Source organism: Fukomys damarensis, unplaced genomic scaffold, assembly GCF_012274545.1.
Source record: "Fukomys damarensis isolate Sample0158 unplaced genomic scaffold, DMR_v1.0_HiC HiC_scaffold_33, whole genome shotgun sequence".
Classification (NCBI taxonomy): domain Eukaryota; kingdom Metazoa; phylum Chordata; class Mammalia; order Rodentia; family Bathyergidae; genus Fukomys; species Fukomys damarensis.
In genome coordinates, this window is record NW_022900945.1 from 9,587,961 (window position 1) to 9,612,262 (window position 24,302).

The 24,302-nt window shown below is 37.5% G+C and overlaps 1 pseudogene; it reads left to right on the forward strand.

The window, feature by feature from the left end:
• Nucleotides 1–24,302, forward strand: part of LOC104848996 — a 266,524-nt pseudogene that overhangs the window by 109,822 nt on the left and 132,400 nt on the right.

A 24,302-nucleotide genomic window follows, 5' to 3' on the forward strand; every position in this document is an offset into this window, starting at 1 on the left:
ATAAATGTATATATTTGCACACGTCTAGATTTGGCCACATGTGACACCGTGGTTAGATGGTATTTCCGATTCTGTCATCCCAGGACACTCACACACCCCTCCCTGAGCCTGCCAAGGGCTGCCGGATGGGGCCTGAGGGAGTGGTGGGCACTGGACAAGGTGCTGTATAAATGATGCCAAGGTCAAGAGCTTGGCAGAAACATTAGTATACACCTTAAACAAGAAATGTAGTGAGGTCCACTAGAGAAAGTGTCATGTTTCTTCCCAAGCCCCTCAGCAGGAGCAGGGAGCTGGCAGAGCTTCTCTGATGCTGCGGGGCACTGGCAACCAGGACCCCTTCTTTCTTCACCTTTCACTGGCTTTGGAACAGTTCCAGGGCTCGGCTGTGAAGGAGGTGCTTCCTTAGAAGTAAGATCCACTTAGTGCAGTTGTCACTTTTTTTTTTTAGACATCTTTTTTTTTTGGTACTGGGGAATTGAACTCAGATCCTGTGCTTGCAAGCCAGGCAGCAGAACCACTGAGCTAAATACCCAGCCCAGTGCAGTTGGCTCTTAGTGCAGAGCCAGCCCTGGAGTGGGTGCTGTGCTCTTCTGTGGTCCTGATCTGACCCCCTGGGGCAGCTCAGTGACAGTGAGACCCTGTCCAGGCAGCTGGGCTTAGAGAGAAAAGAAAGAGGCCAACTCCTGTCCAAGGCTCCACCTGAGCCAGCAATCTCAGAAGCCCATTGCCCTCTTCCCAAGAAGCATAGCCAGCTTCACCCGACAGGACACTCCCAGTCCCTGGCGGGTCCTGAGACTTCACTGACCCAAGGGGTCCTCTTTATTAATCCACATCAGCCGCTGGATTCGGCTGGAATTGATCTGCATTTCTAGCCAGGGTCTCATTCACATCCGAGTGGCTTTGCAGCAGGCGCATCCACCAGCAGTGCCCATGGGTCCCAGCAGAAGGCAGAGGGTGCCCAGATCCTGGGCCTCAGTATCACCAACTCCTCTAGCCACGGTGTGACTCAGCTCTGCCTGCATGAAGGAGTGGTGCACTCAGAAGTGAATTTCTTAGTCATGTGACATTCCAGGGTTGGCATTGCTGGTCAGTGGATGGATGTTTGTTGGAAAACCTATGGCACAAGTGCCAGAGTGGGCTGTTTGTATCATTGAAATCTCCAAATGGTTTGCTGTTGCTGCCATAGGGCCTCAGATTGTTTTGCTTTCAGCCAGCAGATGGGGAGACTATAGCCCAGATTTAGAAGTGACATCATCTGTGTTCATATTCTCTTTTTAAAATATGTTAAAAAGTCACAATTGGATGGAAGGGAGATTTCAAAATGTGGTTCATGAGTGGGTGGCCTTTCTCAGTGATCAAATCGCTCCCTGAAAGAAGAATATAAATGTCTATGAGCAGCCAGCTGTTTCCACCGCAGGAACCTGTGTAATTTATCTTAGTGCTGTGTCACACTGCAATTGCCAACCACGTGTAATGCTCAGTGGCGGCAAACATGTCTCTCTCTTGGTTACCATATGTGTTTTTCACCCTTTTAATCATGCCTTTGCTATATGTACTCTGATAGCACTTGGTATTTTCTCATTTAGAAATTCTTATTGTTCCTGTAATTTGTGTGATTACTTATTTAGACCTGTTGTAAGCTTCTTGAGTGAGGAGGATTTCCTACATAGGGCTTTCTTTGTTCATTGTATCACCAGAACCTACCATGGGGGCTGAGCAAGTAGTTGATATACAGTCAAATCTTAATAAATTATTTTGAATAAATGAAAGTACTAAATTTCTATTGCAGTATATGATCTCTTAAGGTATGCCTTCTATTATAAGCTACTTACAATGACTTGTTGGATTGTGGATTACTGAATAAATCAAGCCAAAATTAAGATGCTTTGTTGTTTTGTCTTTTCATGAAGGACATGATGCCATTGTCACACTCCTGAAGCGTTATGAGACCCCAGGATGAAATGCCCTGTAATGAATATTCTCAGCCTGGAGAAGGTACCACTTTTGTATTCACCTTCCATTGTTGTGATGTATTGTACCTAGAGGTAAACCTGTGCTTCTGTGATTACCATTCTGGGTCTAGGGAGGAGGACTTAGCTGTGTCACATCAGCCTTATTTTCAGAAAACGAATATCTGGATGAGTCCAAATATAAAGAAGCCTCCACTTAGGCTATTTTCTAACTCACCAATCTGCACTTCCTCCAGGTTTAACATCCCCTGGACAGGAAGTATACACAGCTATGTAAGCCCTGGGTAGGCTGAGACCAGTCATTTTCCATTTCAGTAATCTATTAAGACAGGGCAGAAAATACTCCAACGTAGACACAAATTAAATCTGATGGAGACGGCTATCACTTGGATTTTTCTTCTTAATCATTTTATGCAGTTTTGAAATAAACTCTTGTACAGTTTCAGTATCTTGAGAAAGATTTGGGCCTTAAGCAACAGTTTTTCTTGGACTCATCAACCGGTTTTTTTTTTTTAATAATATTGAATACTTAAGTAAAACAAATGATTGCTATATTCAACTCTGTTGTATAATTGGATCTCTAGATGGCTTCTATGTGTCTGTTCCAATCCCTCTGGAGAAGATTAAAAGCATGACGAAAGGTACCTATTAGTGGAAGGATTGTTATATTTTATTGTTAAGATAATTTTGCCTGAAAGTGATAACTTTCTGGTTTGTTTTATATATTACAAATGATGACTATTTTATGAGCATAAGTAATATTACCGACTATGCTGATAATTAACAGTATCTTTTATGCCCTTTTGGATCATGAAAATATAGCAATGAAACTTCAAATGAGAAATATCAAATTTTTATAGCTATTTAGAGATTTGTATTTTATTAGAATATAAATTAGAAATATTAATATTTTAGAAGAATTGGGAATGGATTTGCTTGGCAAAGTATTTGAAAAAAGTGATTTTTCAAAACACATTTCAAATAAGTAGTACTTTGTGAATTTTTAAAAAGGTAATGCTACATGTTGAAATTAAATATCATCGGACCAAGAAAGTATAAACTAGGATTCCACTGTAAGTTTTATTTCACTACTTGAAATTTGAAATCTTTTAAAAATGTGTGTGTGTGTGTGTGTGTGTGTGTGTGTGTGTGTGTTTCCTAGAATGACTTAAATGATTATTTCCTGTTGTTTCCTTGGCATCCCCTAGAGGTTTATTTTGTCAATATTTGACTCACTCTATTGATACAGATTGAGGGAAATGACCGGATAAGAACTGTTATCATCTTGTCTGTAACTGTTCTCCAGGTTTCTATGTCATGCAGTACGTTAATGATCAGATCAGGAGTAAAACCATAGCCCTGATAACAAAGCCTGAGCAACTGAGACAGAAAAGGAACATGATTTCAATGCAGGGGAACACGGATCATGTCTGATAAGGTTTTAGTATCTCCAAGAAGTCAATTACAGTTAGAAAATTAAATGTCACCAGGGAATCACCATTTTGGCTAAGTATATATGTGCATGTATCCATCCACATGTGTGCTCTTTATCTTAAAAACTGAAACGACAATTCCTGTCGCAGAGAAGGCACACGTTCTCCTCCTGAGGGCCGATTGCCTCCACGTTTCCACCTTCAGCTCTCAGAGACCGAGTTCCATGAGATTATTGGCTCAGGTAACCTAAAACACCACAGGTCCGCTTCAGTTTCATGAACTCGAACTAATCTGTGTTTATTTATTTTAAACAATTTCAGGTTCTTTAGGGGAAGGTAAATAAAGGATGATGCAGGAATAAGATAGCGGCTATAAAACGGTAAGCAAGCACACGAAAAATATTTGCACCCAGGTGGAGTTGTGACCTTTGCGAAGCATATGCATGGCTAAGCCCTCATTTGGAACCATCTGTTGACCGGAGCTTCCTGTCGCTGCCATCTCCAGTTATCGAGCCAACACCTACTGCTCCAAGTCAGATGTGGATACGTTTTGCTGAGAGGTGTCCATTGTCTGCCAGCTCAGCCATCCCTGTGTCCTTCAGCTTGTGGGCGGGCGCTTGTCATTGCCATTCCGTACGTCTCAGGAGGCTCTCTGTTCTCCCTCCTTCGCTACACAAGAGGTACGCTCTCTCCCTCTGACGAACCCTTGGAACTGCCTCTGGACTCCTTTGAGGCTTTCTGACGGAGTGAGCCTTTACCTCCTTAATACTCTCAGAGTTAGTGAATGTGGCATCTTAAATATGGCCAATAATTTGTGCCTAAATATTTTATTTGAAGCAATAGAAATACTTTCTTGATTTTGTAACAGCAAGTCAGTTGAAGGTAACAAATCTAATGAGTTTGAAATTGGCAACTAAAGCTTATAATATTTAGGCTAAATTGGATGTACCAATAAGACAGATATATGCAGGCTCAGAATAAAATAATTATCAAGAGTCACAGTATTTATAAAATATTAAAAAAGATTAGTCTTTTACAAGTCTAATTTGAGTTTATTTCCTGCATCTATGTCTACAGTAATTAGAACGTGGTTTCATTCAGTGATGGAAATAGATTCCATTTCACACCATGAAAGAGAATTTAAATGTAGTATTACAAATAGACTAGAAAAACAAGTATAATATTTTTAAGCAAAAAGGTATATCTAAGTTGACCTATAATTAAATATTCTGTGATATAGAAAATCTCTGTTCTCAGATTTTTGAATTTTTACCTTCACTTCCATAAATAGAACTCAGGATGAAATTACACTGAATTAAAAAAAAATCACATGCACTCTTTGATTGCTTTTAAAATATATATTAGTTTTAGCCATTTCATCTCATTAAATCTACTTTTACTTTCTAGGGTTCTTGATTTACAGTCTAAGTTAATTATTGCAGTAGATGTTGACAAAGGCATGGAATATACCTTCACAACCTGACCCAGCCAATTACACACCATGACTGGAAAAGGTATTTTTTCTAAATAATAAACTTAGAATTATATGACTAACTTGGAATCTAAGACAGACTCAATGAAGAGACATTTTAGATTTATTGCACATCATCTTTTCTACTTATTCTATAGGTAACAGAACAGGCTACCATATGGCTAAGCAATAAAAAAAAAATTGTCTTAAGATTTTACAGAAATAGAAAGCTATATAATCATTCTGAGAGATCTTCCAAACCTATGGAAAAATTACAAAAGAGAGACATCTGTGAGATACTCTAGCTAAGTACATTGAATATTCTACCAACAATGGGCAAGTGGTCCCATAAGATTATAATGGAGCTAAGAATTTCTACGTTTTAGTGAAATTGTGGCCTCTGTAAAGTTGAGCGACATGTTATGTGCTTATAGTGATGCTGAAGTAAACAAACCTACTTTACTGATCTGTGATTGCATATTTCATAAGTCAGATCATTTTACATTAATAACTTACATTTTTCATAATGGTAAACAAGGCTCATAGAGATCCTGTATGTAAATTTCAGAATTCTGTAACAGGACAGGAATAGATTTACTCTATTCAGTCATTTACTCAGTAGCTATTTGGACATCTTCTGTGTTTAAACCTTTACACTTGCCACTGTAGAGCTTGCGGAGTGTAACTGCCGTAGCCTGTACTTTTAAGGAGCTTTAGCATCCTAATAGCCGAGAAAAATACTTACCTAAATATTTATAATATATAAAATAACAAGTTTTGTCAGAGAAATAGTGAGTTATTTTATAAATCTTAGAAAGAAGAATATTAATTAATTCTGAAAAGTTTAGAGACAACTTCATGGAAGAGGTGACACATAAGCTTGATCCTGGAGGATGAGTAGACTAGGCTTCAGGACAGTCTTAATAAAATCAAAAGAGATTAGAAGGTTAAAAGTATACATGGGAATGATGAACAACAGCATTTTGGTGTAAAAAATGCACAAATACATTTAGTGAATCAGATGATTAGGAAAGAAATACAGAAAAATGGAATAAGAGCACAAAAACTAGTGCATGCTGGCCTAAGTTAGTTTACACACTCTGTAAGCAAGGAGGAGTCACGAAGGGTGTTTGAACTGGAAATCACAAATCCGAAGTTGTGTTGTAGGAAGAATAGTCTCGCATCTCATAAAGGATCAGCTTGAAAGAATCCAGAACCTGGTGAGGCAGCTGTTGCAGGAGTCTGGTTGGGAAGTAATTAAAAGCAGAATTTCACTAGTGGCAAATATAAATGAAAGAAAGAGACTGATACGACAGATAAGAGAGCTAAAATGAACTAAATCAGATGTGAGAGAGGTGGAATTTTAAATATCGGATAAATAATAAAGGGTGTCGTCTATTTATAATTTTTAGTAGTTTTCAAGTAAAAGCCATTTCTTCAGTATTAGCTGTTAGTTTTTCCACTTCACCTCTCTTTTCAAAACAAATATTTATGTTAAATATATTTTTCTTTGAGTTTTAATAATAATATATAGGAAAAGGGTTTCAATGATAAATTAGCCTAATGCAAGCTCATAATTTTGAATTTGAAAATTATTTTGCCATCCCAGCCAACTTTGCAAGTCACATTGAAACAAATAAGTGATCCCTGCATGTTTTCCCTAGCTACCCTTCTTTATTTGTGGGGTAATCAAATGTATATTCTGTTGTCTTCTAAGTTTAAGCTGTTGGCATCATTCATGCAGCAGGACCAAAAATATAAATGTGGATTAAAAGTGAAAATAGGATACAGGCTTACGTTTACCATTTTTGCTGCCTGAACTAATATCTGAATACTAAAATTACACCCAAAATTCTTCAGACATAGGGGCCTTCAATACACAGTCTGAACTGTTGCATCTGTGTATTATGTGTGAACTATTTTTAAAAAATTTTAATCAGGTAACAACATTAATACATTCAGTTTTTCAGTACAGCAATATACATTGCTCAAAACATATGGGTCCTATCCCTCAGAGAGCTTACTAAAATCTGGTTGGGTATACAGGTTATATACCCAGAGAACAACTAAATTTCCACTTTACATAGAAAATAATTAAAGGACAAAATGATTAAATAGCGACTTTCAAAGGACTTCAAGTGAGTAAAAGATCAAAGTGGAGTGCACTGGAGGATATGGAGCTGAATCTAGACTTTGAAGAATGGGCGTGAATCTCTCCTCATTCTTTTCACAGCATATTTACCCTAGCTTTTCCACAGTACTTAGTCCCACTGAAAGAGGCAGAGGGAAAGATACACGTTAGAGTGTCAGGATCTCAGATGCTCATCTGTCTTCGTATTGACACCACCTCTTTACATTTTTGGTTCTCCCATACTCCATAAAGGCAGGGCTTCAAGGTCAGAGATGCTTCTCTCATCTCTCCTTCGATAGCTGAGCATGATGTCCAGAGGAGGCGCTTCCTTCATCGTGTATTTTTTGCAGAACCAAATTACTGGGAAGCTTCTAGGAATGCCATTCTAGGAAACACTAGGCTGGTTGATATGGCTTATTGTGCATCGGGCCTAACTAGCCAGTACCTTTGATAATTCTAAAGGAAGGGCTATTTTGAGCATATTGATTATCCCACAGAAAGGGCACACTACTGTATTTGGATATGGAGTTGCTATTATATGAGTGAAAGGAAAGACCCTACTTTCCCGCTGGCCACCAAGGCTTCTCTGGGCTTTTTACCACACAGTTCTGAAGGTTAACTTTTGTCTTTAGTATATAATGAGATGTTCAAGGAACGAGTAAGGAATCGTTCCTTCAATGATCATGAGAACAATAATACTTACCAACTCCTTAGTGCTTATAATATGAAAGGACTCCTGCTCAGATCTGTCCCGCTTTCATTGGATCTAACTACAACTCCGTGCTATAGTATTTTCTCCATTCTATAGATAAGAATACAGACTAGAAAAACTACTTCTTACAGTGCTTTTGACACTATATTTTTTCTGTAACAACAACAAAGCTTTGGCCAAAGAGAGAGACAGAAGGAGGCTGTTCATCTTGGATGGGCGCCAGTAATTTTTACCAAACTTGATCTCTGTTCTTCAGGCAATTCTCATCAGATCTCCTCCTGCCTCTGTGTTCTGCTTCATTTCTCCTTCCAAACCCCACATGCTGGTGAGGTACAGAGCACACACATATGACTTCTCTGACCCGTAGAGCTGAAAAGTTTTTAAAATGTAGCTTTAAGCAGAAATGCACTAATTTGCTGTGGACCTCATCACCTACCATCTTGCACCTAGCCCATTTTATGCATACATTTGTGACATCAGAACTTACAAGTCATGGCTTACAGCGATGGTCTTTACAGCTTTTTAACTTAATAGCAGAAGTTGCCTGAATTTTCTTGGGAAAGTACATTTTCTAAATTGTTTCACAATGAGCAGAAACATCCCTTCAATTATGTATGGATCAAGTGGATGATCTGCTCTCTATATGCCTACAGTGTCTACCAACAACACCATGACAGATGAAGCACTGTCCCCTCCTTTACAAAGTGGCCATGACACTCCAGTGAGAGACAGGTATGAAAACACTATACATTGTAAAGCATTACGCAAATGTCATTTTTACTACTCTGAATCCCTCATTTGTTCTCTGAGGTAGGAGTGGGTTGGAAGAAATTTCACAATATCCTCATGCACACAGATACTTGCTTCATTAAAACACAACTAATTAGTTAGATCTGAGAAGGATTCACTGCTAAGTTTTGAATGTCATCATATTCTGGTCAGTATAAAGAAAAATAATTAGTGATAATGTAAAAACAATAAATGTCCCAATAATGAATGACAGATAATTAAAAAGACAAATCTTATCAGAACTAAAAGAATCTTAATTTCTAAGATGACATTCAACTAAATTAGTGACTATTTTAAGAAATATCAAAGATAAAATACAGACAGAAAATCTTAATAGTTGTCTTTGTGTAGGCATATTCATCGCCATTCAATCGAATATAAAATATAAAACCCATGCACTTAGAAAAACACAACAATCAAGTAAAACAAAGTATTGTTTTTCTAATTATTTACTAGGTACAATTGTAGTTCTCAGTTTGCATAAGATTCTAGTGTCTTGCTCTCAGCTGTTCCTCTCACTTGTGATTTTTCTAAAAGTGGCTATACAGAAAGAACTTGGCACCCACTCACAAAAACCATTTTGAAAGACTTCAGATACCCACATACAGACCCATGAACTAAGATTATATTACAATCCTTTCTGACTTTCTGTAAGAGAACCCATTGAAACTTTTGTGAAGTCCTTGACAATACTTTTTTTTGTGATTCTCTAGTGTAAAAACCAGTCATCACAGGTAGCATTTACAATTTTGCAATTAGTTTTGTTCATTTCCATTTTAAATGTAAATAAATGAATACAAAAGAGTTATTGAATGGTTGGTAAGCTCTAGGGTCTATACTATGCACTGAGATACAGCTCAGAATGACAGACAATATTTATCTGATCAAATGATTATATGGGGATCTTCTTTTAAGAAAGAATACACTCAAAGATCTCATTCCTCAAGTGCATTGATTCAGAATGTCTTAGGTTGGAATTGAGAATCCATAGTTTTAAACAAGACTACTAATGTTTATCATCAAGTGAAAAAAAGATATAATGTGGACAGTGGTTCTCAGCTCTGACTACACAGAGTCTCTAAGGGAACTTTAAGAAAATCTTTAAAGGTGTTGATTATGTTAGAATTTGTAGGCATGGGGCCTGGTCATCATATTTTGAAAGCACTGGAGGTGGTTCCATTATGCAAGCAAGACTGAAAACCACCTTCTAGTTTGAGCCAATTACTTCTTTAAACCACCTACCATAGAATTTTAGCCTTCTTTAAGCTGCTAGACTGGAGTGAGATTATTAGGGAATCAAATAACAGTATAATTCCAAATGTCTTAAAAATCATTGTCCTAAATGAAATATAGTCATTCATTCATCAGTGCAGAAGTGTGAGACCATGGTCCGTGGTATACATGACAACAGAATGTCCTCTGTACTCATCAGTTTCCCCAGGAGTTGTGACATTAATATTAGGGTGCCCTAAAACATCTAACTTATAATTCACAACTTAGAATGTTTCCAGAGTGCAGCAAACATAAAAATAAACCTTTAAGTATGATAGTTTTCAGTGCACAACCATTTATGTGGGTACTGAAAGCTATAAACTGTAGGAGAATACAGAATTACATGCACAAGTCTTAACCATTCTTCACCTAAAATGCTTGAGGCCAAAAGTATTTAGATTTCAGAGTTTTCTAGATTTTTTGAATCAATTTGGATAGATTTTAGCAGTTGAGACTATTCATCCTGAAAATCTGAAATCAAAAATTCAAAACTTTTTGAGCTCAGAGCAATCATTGTGGTTTTCAAAAAGTTTAGGATTTCTGGATTAGAGATGCTCAACTTTTAATAAATAGATACACATATCCAGCAAAAGTCATATAAATGCATATGTGTGTATTATATATCATCACACATACATGTAAACATTCCATACACATTTCTATATTTTTGTTGTGCTTCCAGTTTTTTGAAACTGAAGTTCTAAAGGTCTTAAACCCCATAAAAAGCATGCTGAGGGACAGTTTTCAATTTCCTCCAAAATTGAGCAAAACTGCTGCCACTTGGGATGTGTAAAAGTTAATTCATTACATGAAATGAGGTGTCTTAGAGATTAGTATCACATAGTTTAAGCACTGCCTATAGTTCTGAAGTATTTATGTCCATAATCATAACCTTACTTCATACTTTCAAATAAATTTTTTACAAATAATCAGTTGCAATCACTGTCAGTTTCATTACTGCTCTGAGTAATGTTGCTGGGGGTAGTCCCTATACGTGAGGTGACAGAAGAGGAATCATTGATATATGACTTCAAGGGAGCATAAATGAGACAAAAATAAATATGCTGTGCCTGCTGTTTTATGGGCCAGGCACAAGACTGGCACCCATCTGTGGTAGTCACAGCCGTTGGCTAGAACTCAGTCACAGGGATCCCTGACTCTGTGAGATACTGAGAACCATAAGCTAGATATACACTCAAAAGAGTAAGAAATGAGTTTTGGTTGGCAGCCAGCAGCATATGCCATATGGGCCCTTTCTACACTGCAGATAACAGGTAGTAGTTTTGGGATAATGGCAGTAATCATGAAGGCTGGTCTGGTTTTGCATGAATCAGGTGCACAAAAGCAATGTTACTTGCACACCAAATAGTTTTTAGTTTATAAACATATCTTCACAATTTATAAACTAGTACCATTAATTGGGAAATGTAGTGAAAACTACTTAATGAGGCATATTATATATATATTATATATATATATGAATTACTATCAAAATAAGTCTTCTCTTTCACTTTATTAGTTAAGTTAAAAGTATAAAAATAGTTTTAAGAGTGTGGGGATAATGTCCCTGAATCAAAATATGGCTCAAGAATAAAACATGTAGCTATATATAGCATAATACTAGTATTAATGTGCTGTATAAATTTAAAAGCACAAGTCACATACTGGTGTGCACTCCTTCAATGACAACACACCCTCACAGTTTTCTTCTTTAAAACCCAGAAATGCTATGATCATTGTATTCAGGAAGCCTTCCTTATTATATCTTATCCAGAAGAAGGAGGTTTCTAATTATTTAGTGCTAAAATTATTTATTCCTATATGTGAGCTTTAGTCGGTTGTTAATATCCAATCATAATGTCCATTCCCTAGTCTGACAAGCTCTGGGCCCATTGGAAATCAGTCTGTCTGTTTTTCGTGTTTTTTTTTTTTGTTTGTTTGTTTGTTTTTTTCCTTGTACCAGGAATCGAACTCTGGTCCTGGCACTTGCGAGGCAGGTGGTGGAACCACTGAGCTAAATTGCCAGCCCTCAGTCTGCTTGTTCTTAGCTCTAGGAACATCCAGAAGAAGAGAGTTTCCTCTCATTCTCAAAAATCCTGCCCATTATTTAAACAAAAATTTACCATCAAACTCATCCTGATTTTCTCAGACTTGATTCACTACCTCCTTCTCACTTAATTCTCAGTTTCCAGAGGACTAATTATGGTCCAGACTTTCTTAGCACTTTCTGTTTGGTTTAAGTTTCCCCAGCTGAGACAAATCTGTTGGACCCTCCTACTTTCCTACTCCACTACTATAATATTCTGTGGTCCTGAGTTGTTCTCTGAGTCCTGGCAGAAATAGCTAAAATTCCCTCCCAGGGCCAGTTAAAATGTTCTTCCTTTATCAACTGCATCCATTAGAAAGTCTCATTTAATTTTGGCTACATTCACTAATTCTAAAATTAGTGCTCTTACTTAACACCCCATTAAGTAAATTTCCTTAGACACATGCTCCCTTTAAATTAAAGTAGGTATATTTAAGTCACAGGAAACTTCTTTCATTTCTCCCACATTATATCGCTTGCCCAAATGGTCAAATTTGTCTCCTTTGGTGGAGGCTTATATTAGAATCGTTCCCTTGGTCAGGCATAACCCTGAATCTCAGCTCTTAGAGTTGAGTTCCAGGAAACCATGTGATATTAAAAACACTAAAAAGATTGTGTGTGTGTGTGTGTGTGTGTGTGTGTGTGTTTGTTCAAATAAATATGTCTGTGTGCACAACAGAACCCAGAGCACAGGAAATCAGGCGCACTTTGGCCAAAAATAGAAATTCTGTGGTATCAAGATCAATTTTCATTTGATATAAAAATCCAGTGATGTGCTCACTCTGCTGCTTCTTTCCTTAATACAACGCAGTCCTACCCCGAGAATTCCCAATTCAGGGTCCAGGAGTGCCTTCTCTCTCACTGTGCTCCTCCTGTACACAAGGCTGAGTGCAGAGGAGTAGAAGTGCTGCCCCTGATGAGTCCCGAAGCCCTTTCTGGTGTTCCCCTCTGACTGGTGATGAATGTACTGGCCTATGTTTTTCTGGTGTTATTGGTTCTTTCCACTGCCATTTCCATTCTTTGGAGATGTGGCCTGTATAAAGCTGGCTTCTGAAAATGTCAACAAAAGGTTTTCTCTGTTGTTGTTCTGATTTCTTTCTGCTCTTATTTATTTGGGAGGCACCGTGCTTTGCCTCTTGGCACCTTGTTCATTTCCTGAGCAGCTCACCTTCTGATAATGATATTGATGCAGACTGTAAGCACCTGCATTCTTTCTTCATCATTCCCAACCCTAGCTCACTGAGAATCACTTATTTTGCATGGTCTCAAGGTGCTGAAGTTTCAGTGCAACTTGGGTAGGGACCCAGGGTCAGAATTACTACCTAATAAATAAGAAATAGGAGCGATGCTTATTATCTTGATATTTCTTTCCCACTGATGAAATCTCTAGTAGCTAGCTAGATTTTGAATCTGCCCCAGAAGAACATAGATGATTGTAAACAGTCTTACTTCGTTGAATATTTTCTATTTATAAATTCTCCCTATCAGCCTTAAGAGGAAGCAACTTTCCAAAAAGTGTTTTCTTCTTTGGCTTGAATCGCAACATGGGTATAGGAGGAATCTGTAGTGGTGGGATTTCAGGCTATTGAATGACCAGAGAATAAATGAGTCAAAGCACAGATCTGAAGCCACAACATGTGCATTTCAATTACAACTCTACCTTATCTTACCTGTGCTCTTGGGAAATTTATTTAATGTATCGCTTGTGGTATAATCATACCTACTTTATTGGGTTTCAATGAGAAAGTACTTTACTATTGTTTTCCTTTATTTTCCTGAAACAGAGTTCTACTACTTAATACTTTTGGATGTCCAAGTTCATTTACTGAATTAAATCCTCCTAAAGGACTGTCTTTTCTTTTGATTCTGTGGTCACAGCTGTGCTTATAATATCTCACCGAGATGACTTCTTATCAGAAACATCTGGGAGATAATTGCATTGTTTGACTGTAGATTTTTTCTATGATGTAGGACAGGTGGATTCAAAACATACAACTGCTTTCATGGAAATGTCTCAACCCCTCCTAGTTTGAACTTGTACTGGAAGCTCAGTATGCAGCAGGTAGAATCAGAGCTGAAACAGAAATTGAATAAAACGCAACCAAGAAATGACAGTTATTTGATTGTTCAGGATCCTTCTCGGTGATTTTTCTTCTAAGGGCTCATTCATAAAGCTTAAGTGTGCAATACAAACATCAGTTCTTCAGTTATTTGGCAATCACTTGGTGACAAACATAATAGTAATGAAGGGGAACTTTGTACAGAGCACATTCTGGAGGTCAAAAATCCAAGGAGGGACCCTGTTTTTATAGAGGACGTGTGGGGCATCTTGATGGCTGGCAACTCTCCTTGCTTTTGCCCACCTGAATCAATCAACAATTCAACCAACACTAGAAGAAGCAGGGGAGAATTTTTCCAAATTAATACTCAGAAGGCTGGTTCTGACCTTTTTTCCAAAGTAAGAGAAAAGGAAGAATTTCTCCCATTCTTCCTTCTTGACTGCCAAGCAGTGATCATTTTATCTCATTTCTACCCTTATTCTTTCTTTGTCACTGCTGTTGTGCTACTCTATTATTTCCTGACTCAGGTTTCTCATTTGCTAAAAGGATGTGACAACAGCCGTGTCTGCATGTTTATAGAGATACTTGTGTGATCAGTAGTGGTCCCAAGTCAACCATAAATAAAGGACTTTAGAGAAATTTCATTTTACAAATGAAATTTGTAGAAAATTAATATTAATTGCATTCAGCGGAGTGACCAGAACGTCTCAAACTGCAATTTTGTATGCAGCTGCAGAGTCAATAGTATTTATAGAATTGTTTGGATTATCTTCTTCCAACTGATAGTGAAAGGTTTTGTAGTGACTAAATGGTGTGGGGAACAACATACATCTTTTCTGAAAAGCTTAGTCTTGCCTTGACCAGTATGGAGAAAAGAGCATGTGTGTCTGGCGAATGATTAGAACTCTAATCCTGGGAGATGGTCTTTGTATTCATTACGTTTCAAGCCTTGAACATGAAACACAGTTTTCTCAGATGCTAAGCCCTCATCTAGTGGTTTTAAAAACCTACAAAAAGTTAGTGAAAAGCGTGCGGGAGCTGCCTTATATGAAACAGCCTCTGGACACTGATGATGTCTGTCTTCTTTTCATGTAGGAGGGAAATCCCTTTTCTAAACTCTTAAAAATATCAACTGGCTTTCATTAAATCCATTCAGAGTTAAGGGTCAAGGATCTTGAGTGACCCTTTTCTTTGGGAATGAAACACATTTCAATAGGCTTTTTCCTGTCTGTGGCCTGGAAAGGTTTCACTTCAGGCAGACCTCTTGAATTACTAGGATTTATAAAGGAAAGGATAGAGCATAGGCTTCTTTGAATTTTTTCTCTTTAATTTCATTTTTCTCATTTTATACACAGAACGAGAAAGATATTCTGTGCCAGTGTCTTCCGAGACAAGGGTGGCCTTACAGGCAGACATTGAGCTCTGAATGTTTACTAATTACCTCTAGGCTTCATAAAGTTTTTGTTTGTTTGTTTGCTTACTTCCTAACTATGGGGGGGGCTCTTATTTGCTGAACTTGTTCTTCAGCACTGCAAGCGGTGGAGAGAAAACAAGAATTTTGTTGTTTTAATATTTGACTTTCTTACTTGACCTGCACCTATAATTTCTATCTTTAAAAAATATGTTTAGTGTATGATTTTGGTGGTACTGGATATTTTTGTTGGCATCCTCGGAGTATGTAATGTTTACATTCTTTGTATGGAGTTGGTCCATGCACACAGCGTATCTTAACTCCGCTTTCCACCCGCTCTCTCCCCTCCCACTCTTGGTCCCCTCCCATTTGAGAAACATCTATCCCCCTGCTTCCTATTATCTAGCTTTTACTTTGCTCTTAATTTATAATTTTGAGTTTCTCAAATGAGAACTATACAATATTTAAGCTTGTGTCTGATTTATTTCATGTAACACTGTGGTCTCAATGTGCATTCTTTTTTCATGCTTCTCTGACTACTGTTTACCCCTAATGTGCCCTCCAGGAAGCCTTCTCGCATGTTCCCACAGCTCTCTTTGTCTTTACTTCTCTCAGAAAACTATAGAAAAATTGCTCTTGGATTTAAACGTACTCCCTGAAACACACTAAGATAATAAGTACAAGAGCTGTGAATTTTGCAGTATTTAATTCTCAGTGCGTAGCACAGTGGCTGGGCACTAAAAGAAAAATAAATCAAGGAATATAGTATATATCAATGTGCCTTTGTGCTGGACAAATCTCATGTTTTGCTGATCTTATCTAATTAAATCCTCATAACTCTGTATAACAGCATTTTAAAATAGATAATGACAAAAAGGCTTAAAATGACAAATTGCTAAGATGACTCTGTAAATGACAGAAGTGTAAGGTTTTTGCTACACATATTGGCACAGAGTGAGGAGTTTAGGGGTACGTATTCATTTAGACCCAGGAAACAGAAGCACTCAGACTGAATAATAACACCACATATGAGGCTGTCTCACTGAGGAAGCCCCACCTCCCTGAACTCATAACAAAAATCAGAAGGTGGCTGGTACTTCACATTGAACAATTCTGCTGCATTTAGTAGACAAAAGTCAGTTTTGTGCTCAGTTAAGACTAATATTGCCAAATCACTAGCCTGGTTATTTTCTGTATAGATAATTATTGCATGCAAATTACTAAAGCCTATCAAAAATGAGAAAAGAAAAACAATAAGTCCTTGGATCTGATATTGTAACTTACTCAGGTGAAAAGTTAAACAAATTGATTGTGTAACATGGATATGGCCCGAGACTGTCAGACGATTCTCAAGAAAAATACAAATCCCTGAAATTCTAGTGATTTTTAGTCAGTACTGACCATGTAGACTTGAGCCAATACTTGCTTTTTCTAAATCAATCGATTTCCCTTCTCACAGGCAACATTTTTATTTTCTAACCTGCAGCATTTCTACGCCTGACGGGAATATTTTTGCATTTGATTAATGTTTTCATTTGACTTTCAATGAGGTCTCAAAACAGTTTGGCTTGTCACAGTCACACTATTTAAATATTCCTCTGAAAAGAGTATGTGGGAACTAAAATCAGATTCATGTGAACCTGAAAAAACAGTGGCAATGTTTCCTGAACTTGTTATATTTTTATGTCTAAATTAATCATTTCAAAATGTTGTTTTATGTTGATGCTCAATGTCTTAAATTCAGGGATTGTTGAATGCCTTAATGGAAGAGTTTTAAATTTTTCTTGACCAGGAAGTTACACCCTTCTCATCTAAGGTCTTTATTCCTTTTTAAATATTCCTTGAAGGGCTTTCAACAGCACAAATATATAATGCCTTCTGCTTATAGTAATGCAAATTTGCTTTGCTTTCTTTAACACAAATAATTAAGCTGTCATTTTTATTTCTTGCTTACGCTTTAGAATTGATCAGAATTAGCCCAATTATTAATTCATATATGGTCAGCATTTTCTGTCTTCTTTCAAGTTGTGTTACATGGAAGAAAGCACATGTTAATGAATACGTGCTGCATTTTTCTTTAATATCTGTTTCCTCAGTGCTGGGGATAGAATCCAGGGCCATATGCATGATGCATGATAAGCCATTCATCTACTACAGTGTGAGTGTGTATATGTGTGTGTATGTGTATACATACACACACATATATATATTCTAATATGTATATTAGAGTATGCAAACTAATTTATATATGAAAAAAGGTTAATATTCCTATAACACAGGGCTAAGAGAAGAGTGAAGATATGAAGATTCCTTCTTCATGACAGAAATGTTTTGTTTCTTGAGATCATAGTTTCATTGCAGTATATATTTTATAAAATCCATCCTATTATAGTCTTTTAAATACATGAAGTGCTTCCTTCTAGTGGTAAAAATGCAAAAACAGTAAAATTCTAAAAAAGAGGCATTCAAATTTAAAATGAATTTGCACCTTTCTAATCATGAACAAAGGCATTTGTCTTTAATAAAACCTTAAGAAAAAACAAGCATTTGACAAATAATCTCACTGAGGATATCAAAACCAATTCCAGCTAAAGTAGAAGAATCAACACAACTGAAAGGGAAGAAGAGAGGTTTACTCAGATGCCATCAGTGAATACAAATCTGAATCACACTAAGGTCAAGACAGTTCCCTGCAAATGTTAGCATTCAGTCTAAAGACTGTAGACATTGACGGGAAGGGAGATGAGCAATCTTCTAGAGATATATGTTTACCTTTTGTCTATGTCCATGGATTCTAATCTGGTAGAAAGGATATTCAGTACCAGCTTCTACTTCTTAGCCAAATATGAAAGGCATTGAACAGCAAAGCAAAGTCCCAGAGTATTTACGCATCATCCAAACACCAGTGGATTAAATATATCATCTCACTTACATGTAATATCTGCAAAGCAACATACCTAGAAGCACTCAGTGTGAGACACCTCTGTATAGTCTCAACAGGTGACAATATATCCATGAAATCACTAATGACTGAAAAATATTCCTATCTGTACTGTAATCGAAGGTAAATTTAGCCCAGATTCCGATAATTGGATTGAACAATTCAAAATTAGTTAGCAGAAGGAAATTAGTAATGTGAATGCTAAAGCTTCAGAAGTAATACAGTGAAGGTAATTGTGATAAACTGAAGCTTCCCTTGATGAACATGACTTGGAAAGGCGTAGTTCCAATGCTTTGCATTTGGTTAGTGGTTTATTTATTTTCTAAGCCTAGCTGGCTACTATGCACATTTTCTCATTGTCAAGTCAAGGGAGGTGTAGCCATTTCAGAGAACCAAGTCTTTTATTGAAAATGTTAAAATTTCTGTAGACAGTTGGTACATCATACATTATGTACATACAGTCTCTAATTTGGTTAACACATTTTACAGATGATTTTTGCTGCAAAATGACAACTGGAGTCATCTAGCTCCATATTTTAACTTTGTTTAAAATGTCTCAATAATTGGGGATTACAAACATTATTTTACATGTTTTCCATTTTGCTTCATACTTTTCAGGAAATTTTAAGAGAAAGTGTATGGTTTTTCAATATGTAAAATATTTTATAATGAAAAAGAAAGTCAGTCAAACGGAAAAAATCAAGGAAATAAAGAAGCAAGCAAATAAGTAAAAAATTCTTATTGTAAGTATTTTACTAGATGAGTGCTGTGAAAGACATAGCTTGACCAAATCCTTGTATAACCAGCAAAAATACACAAACTTATGTATAAGAAGTTTCTGTTGTGAAGGCTAGGATTTATTGCTGGGATTTGTGAGGGGGAAAAAAGACTTAGTATTTGTCAAGTTGAAGTCTGTCTCTCAAAAGCTGCATTTTTCTTGCCTAAACAAACTTTTAGTACCACTTTGTTATGTAGAAAATTCCCATGCGTTTTTGGCCAATAATACAGGGTCTGAGATCGATGGTAGAAACATCATGCATCATAGGGCCAGGGATTTAGCTTTGTCAAGTTGAAGTCTGTCTCTCAAAAGCTGCATTTTTCTTGCCTAAACAAACTTTTAGTACCACTTTGTTATGTAGAAAATTCCCATACGTTTTTGGCCAATAATACAGGGTCTGAGATCGATGGTAGAAACATCATGCATCGTAGGGCCAGGGATTTAGCTCAGTGGCACCACACCTGCCTCACAAGCACAGGGTCTTGAGATAGAGTCCCAGTACTGCAAAAAACAAAGATGTGTCAAGCATCATGGTAGAATAAAAGAAATTCAATGTAGAATAAAGATAAACTGTAACCAAAGAATGTCACAACGATGGTCAACTATGAAGTCAGAGATACTAGGACATAATTCCACTTCTACCACAATCTAACACTGTGATGGTTGGCAAGGTTTTCTCTAAATATCAGTTTCTCTATTTATAAGACAGGATGACATCTACCTCATAGTGTTGTTTTAAAAATCTCTCAGTGTCTGATACATGGTAGATACTCAGCAAATGTTAGTTCTCATTCTCCTTGACTTTAAATGGGTGCAGAAGTAATTTATTTTCATGTGTGTTTATCAAGTTCCAACTCATATTTTTTCTTCAAATAAGATTTGTAAAGAGCATCAGAAAAGGGGCAGGGGATTTAGCTCAACAGTTCCGGTGTCTGCCTTGGTGCAAGGGCCTGAGTTCGATCCCTGGTCCCAAAAAAAGAAAAGAAAAAGGACATCAGGAAAGAAGAATACTTAGTAATTCTTTTCTCTCTCCCCTTTGTTCCACTTAATAAATATTCTTCCTCCTGATGATCATACTATGCTTTATTTAACTCTACTAATTATCCTGAGAAAGAGGGAGAAAGGAGTGAAAGTAAAAGGAGGAATGCATAGAAGCCATAACAGTGTAGAGAGTAAACACAGTAACCAGCCTCCCTGTCCTCTTCTGCAACACCAGACCTTGCCTTAACTCGGCCACCAGAAATATGGTAAGGTAAGACAGAAACATTTCTCTTTGACACATTAGATGGATAATTGAGAATCACACCATCCTACTTTTAATACATTTTATCTTTGTCATTGCAAATGGCTCTCATATTTGGATATTTTTAGCGTATGGCATTATTTTATTTTGGTGCCTTGAAAATGTATGTGTCATGACTTGTACTCAGATGTCCTCCCAGCACCTTATGCAGTCATGGGTGGGGTATTTTGGAGGTGACTGAATCCAGGGTGAATGATGCTGAGGTCAGGGATGTGATACTGGGATTGACTGGTGGTGCATGCTAGGATTAAGGGTGCCTCACCCTTGGGTGCAAGAGCTAGCCACCCTCACAGTGGTTAGTGGATAAGATGTAAGGAATGGGGAAAGTGTCACACGGCCCTTGCTGCTTGATTCTTTTGCTGCCTTCTGCCTGCCATGGACTGTTTCTCCTCTGGTGTGCCACCCTGCCTTGGAGCCAGCTAATTACAGACCGAAACCTCTACAAATGGTGGGCTACATAAACCTTTCATCTTCTAACTTTAGGTGTCAGATATTTTGTCTGAGCAAGGAGAAAAATTAACTAATAAAAACTACAGTGCAGAAGTCTCTTCTCAACTCCCTCACTGTCTGGAGGAACTTCTCTCAGGAAGGTCTGCTCACCCTCAGGCTTCACATGAGATAATAACTGGGAAGTCCAGGAGAGCACAGGAGCTACTGATCTTGCTAAGAAATTGTCCACAGCAAATAAAGAACTGTATGTTCAAAGCACTCATCCCACTGACAACACTTGGTTCGTCAAGGAAAGTGTGCCCTTCCTCATAGTCAGCAAGGGATTGGATCACGGATGATAGTAAAATATTCTGGCAATACTATGAAGAGTGGCTTGATACAGGATCATTTGCCATAATTTTGGAGAAAGCTTAGGCCAAAATTAATACAGGTTTGTACTGAGACAATAGCAATGTGAATGCCAAGGAATATAAGAATTATTGACTTATGGTAGAGAAGAAGTTGACTGGATCTGATGTGCGATGAAAATGAGGAGAAAGAATGGAAAGATGTTAAAAATTCAGCCTGGGAGGCTTAGGACTCATGTCAACAATTTTGTACTGATTTACATCAGTAAATAATCTACTTTACAGAGAAGTGTGAGGAGTGTGGTATTTGGAAATTGCTGGAATACTACATTCCTTTGGAAACATGCTCTGAACCACCAGGCTTGTTAGGGCATGTTAAGTGCATCCCTTCTATGTGCTGCTATGGTCCTTGCTTCTTTTCTATCTCAGCACTTTAATTTCCTTTACTGGAACTGCCCTTTTCATGCTGTCGCCTGGATTAGACTAGAAATGGCAAGGGCAGGGACCATAACCATTGTGCTCACCTTTGTAGCATGGCACCAAGCATAGAACCTGATAACAATCCGTTCTCAAAACTGTTTGATGACTTTGGCAACTTAAGAAGTTGTAAAGGTCTAGAAGAACATTTTTTAAAAGTATAGCTGTGGCTATGAGATTTATTCACTTTACTCTCTTGCAGAATCCCATTAGAAATAGCAGTGGAGGTAAGAATTGAAACAGAATTAAAAGCCATTAAAAAAAGAGACTGTGGCAAAGGTACTACTGGCTGCTTTAAGCTAAAATTATAGTGAGAATCAAGAGCAAATATTAGATCCATATGATCTGAAAGTGTAAAGTTTCAAAATAAATGAAGCACCTACAAAAATGAGTCATGGAAAGCATGGTTCCTGAAAAGATTATCTTTAAAGAATAGCCAAGCATTTTTCATCAGCAAAATTAAAAGCTGGCAAGGTCATTTCAAGAATCAGAAAGAACCCATCCTTCTATCCGGGATTGTACTTGTGAAACTGTAAAGCTTTCATTTGAGAAGAGTCTCTGGACGCCCTGCTCAAGATAGGTTACCTTGAGAATTTTTCCCATGGATTAGTTTTACAGTGCACAGCCACCCAGACACCATGGCAACCATGGGCCAAGTTGGCCTATCTACTGCATAAGCAGTTGGCAGACATCAGAGTCATTCAACTGGTGCTGAATTCACAGGAATGAAGAATGCAAAAGTTAGAAGTTCATTAGCCTTCCACCCAGAATTTATAAAATGGCCTTAGACACTATTCAATGTCCCCCATAAAGGGCAGGCTATGAAGGTGTAAAAGTGAACCAGAAGGTTCAGTATAGTGAATGGAAACATCCTAACACAGCAGTCACAAGGCCTGCATCCACATATCATGGGAATTACATCTCAACAAACCTGCCCCTCGCATTGGACGCAGAACTACAGGATTTAAAATGCACCTTGCTGGGTTCTGATCTCATTGCATTCTTTACTGTGATTTATTCCTTTCAGAATAGGGATGTTTATCCTGTGGCATTGTGTATTGGCACCAATAAACATTCTTTATTACAAAAAAGAGGGGGAATGTCATGCAGATAAAGGGAAAAGGGCAAATTTAGAAAGGAAAAGGTATCAGAAACTTCAAAAACTCCAGGACACCTGGGAAGAGAACACAACACCAGAGACCTTTGAAAGATGGTGGACAGCAGAAAGCTCTGGCAGAACAAAAGTAGAGCATGCCCACTATTATTCAAAACAAGGTGGAAAAAAATATGAGAAAAGGAAAAAATGAAAACAAAGTCTTTGGGAATAAAGAGGGATGGAGGGATTGAAGGGAGGGCAGGTGAGTGGGGAAAAATAAAAGCTAAGATATATCACATAAAGGTACAAATTCCCAGTGATAAAGATAGTCGTATTGCTTGCCTAAAATGGACAAATAAACTCAATGTAAAAAAAAAGAGAATGTCTACAGAATTTCTAAATGATCCATATAAGTCACTGAATTCTTTAATTCAATATCTTCCTATAGTTTTTCTTTGGAACTCTAGTTAAGTGAGATATGTTATGAAAAAAGGATCTCTGATAAAAGGAGCTTCGTAAGGTTGACTATTACCACGCATTTTTAAAGATTCAGAAAACACATTGGAAGTTCTCTAGCAATCATTCAACTTCATGAAACATTCCACCAACTTTCTGACAGCTTACTACTTACCTACTTGCACACCAGAGGAAATAATATTCCATGTGATTTGTTTTGAGATATACTGCTTTGGTTGTGCAACTACAGATTTTCCTTCTCTGATTATAAAAGGCCTAGTAGTGGATACTGCCTGTCAATATTTAACCCTAAAATCTTCTTGGCTTCCAGGACTCTTGGACAGTGAGGCCCTCTTCACATTCCATCAGAGTGCGTCTTACAGCAATGATGACAACATCTGTTGGCATTCCTTTATTGCAGCTACGCTTACTGTATTGAACTCACTGCTTGGGACATGCGATCAAACAAGATGACAAAGATCCTTCCTCTCATGAAACGCACAGGTCAGAAGTAGGGGTGGGAGGAGACAGACAATGGAATAAAGTAATTTCAGATCATCAAAATGCTATACAATGTGTCAATGTGCTAGGTAGTTACTGGAGCAGAGGGACTCATTTTTTTTTAAATTTTATTGAGTTTATTGGTACATTTTAGGGATACAGTACAGTTACATTCATCCTCTCATGACGCACAGGTCAGAAGTAGGGGTGGGAGGAGACAGACAATGGAATAAAGTAATTTCAGATCATCAAAATGCTATACAATGTGTCAATGTGCTAGGTAGTTACTGGAGCAGAGGGACTCATTTTTTTTTAAAATTTTTTGAGTTTATTGGTACATTTTAGGGATACAGTACAGTTACATTCATTGTTGGGATCATGTACCTTTACATGGCAAGTCTTGATTCTCATTTTTTCCCCTTACCTCTGCCCTCCCTTCACCCCCTCCTCCCCTCCCCATCTACAAACACTTTATTTTCATCTTTTCATTCTCTCACATTTTTTTCTTTTCCCTTTTTGTTCTTCCCCTACGTATCACACCTTCCCTACACCTTTAGCTCCTTTCTTCAAATTTCTAAATGTCAGTAATCTTATTAGAATCTTATGCATTGTTGCAGA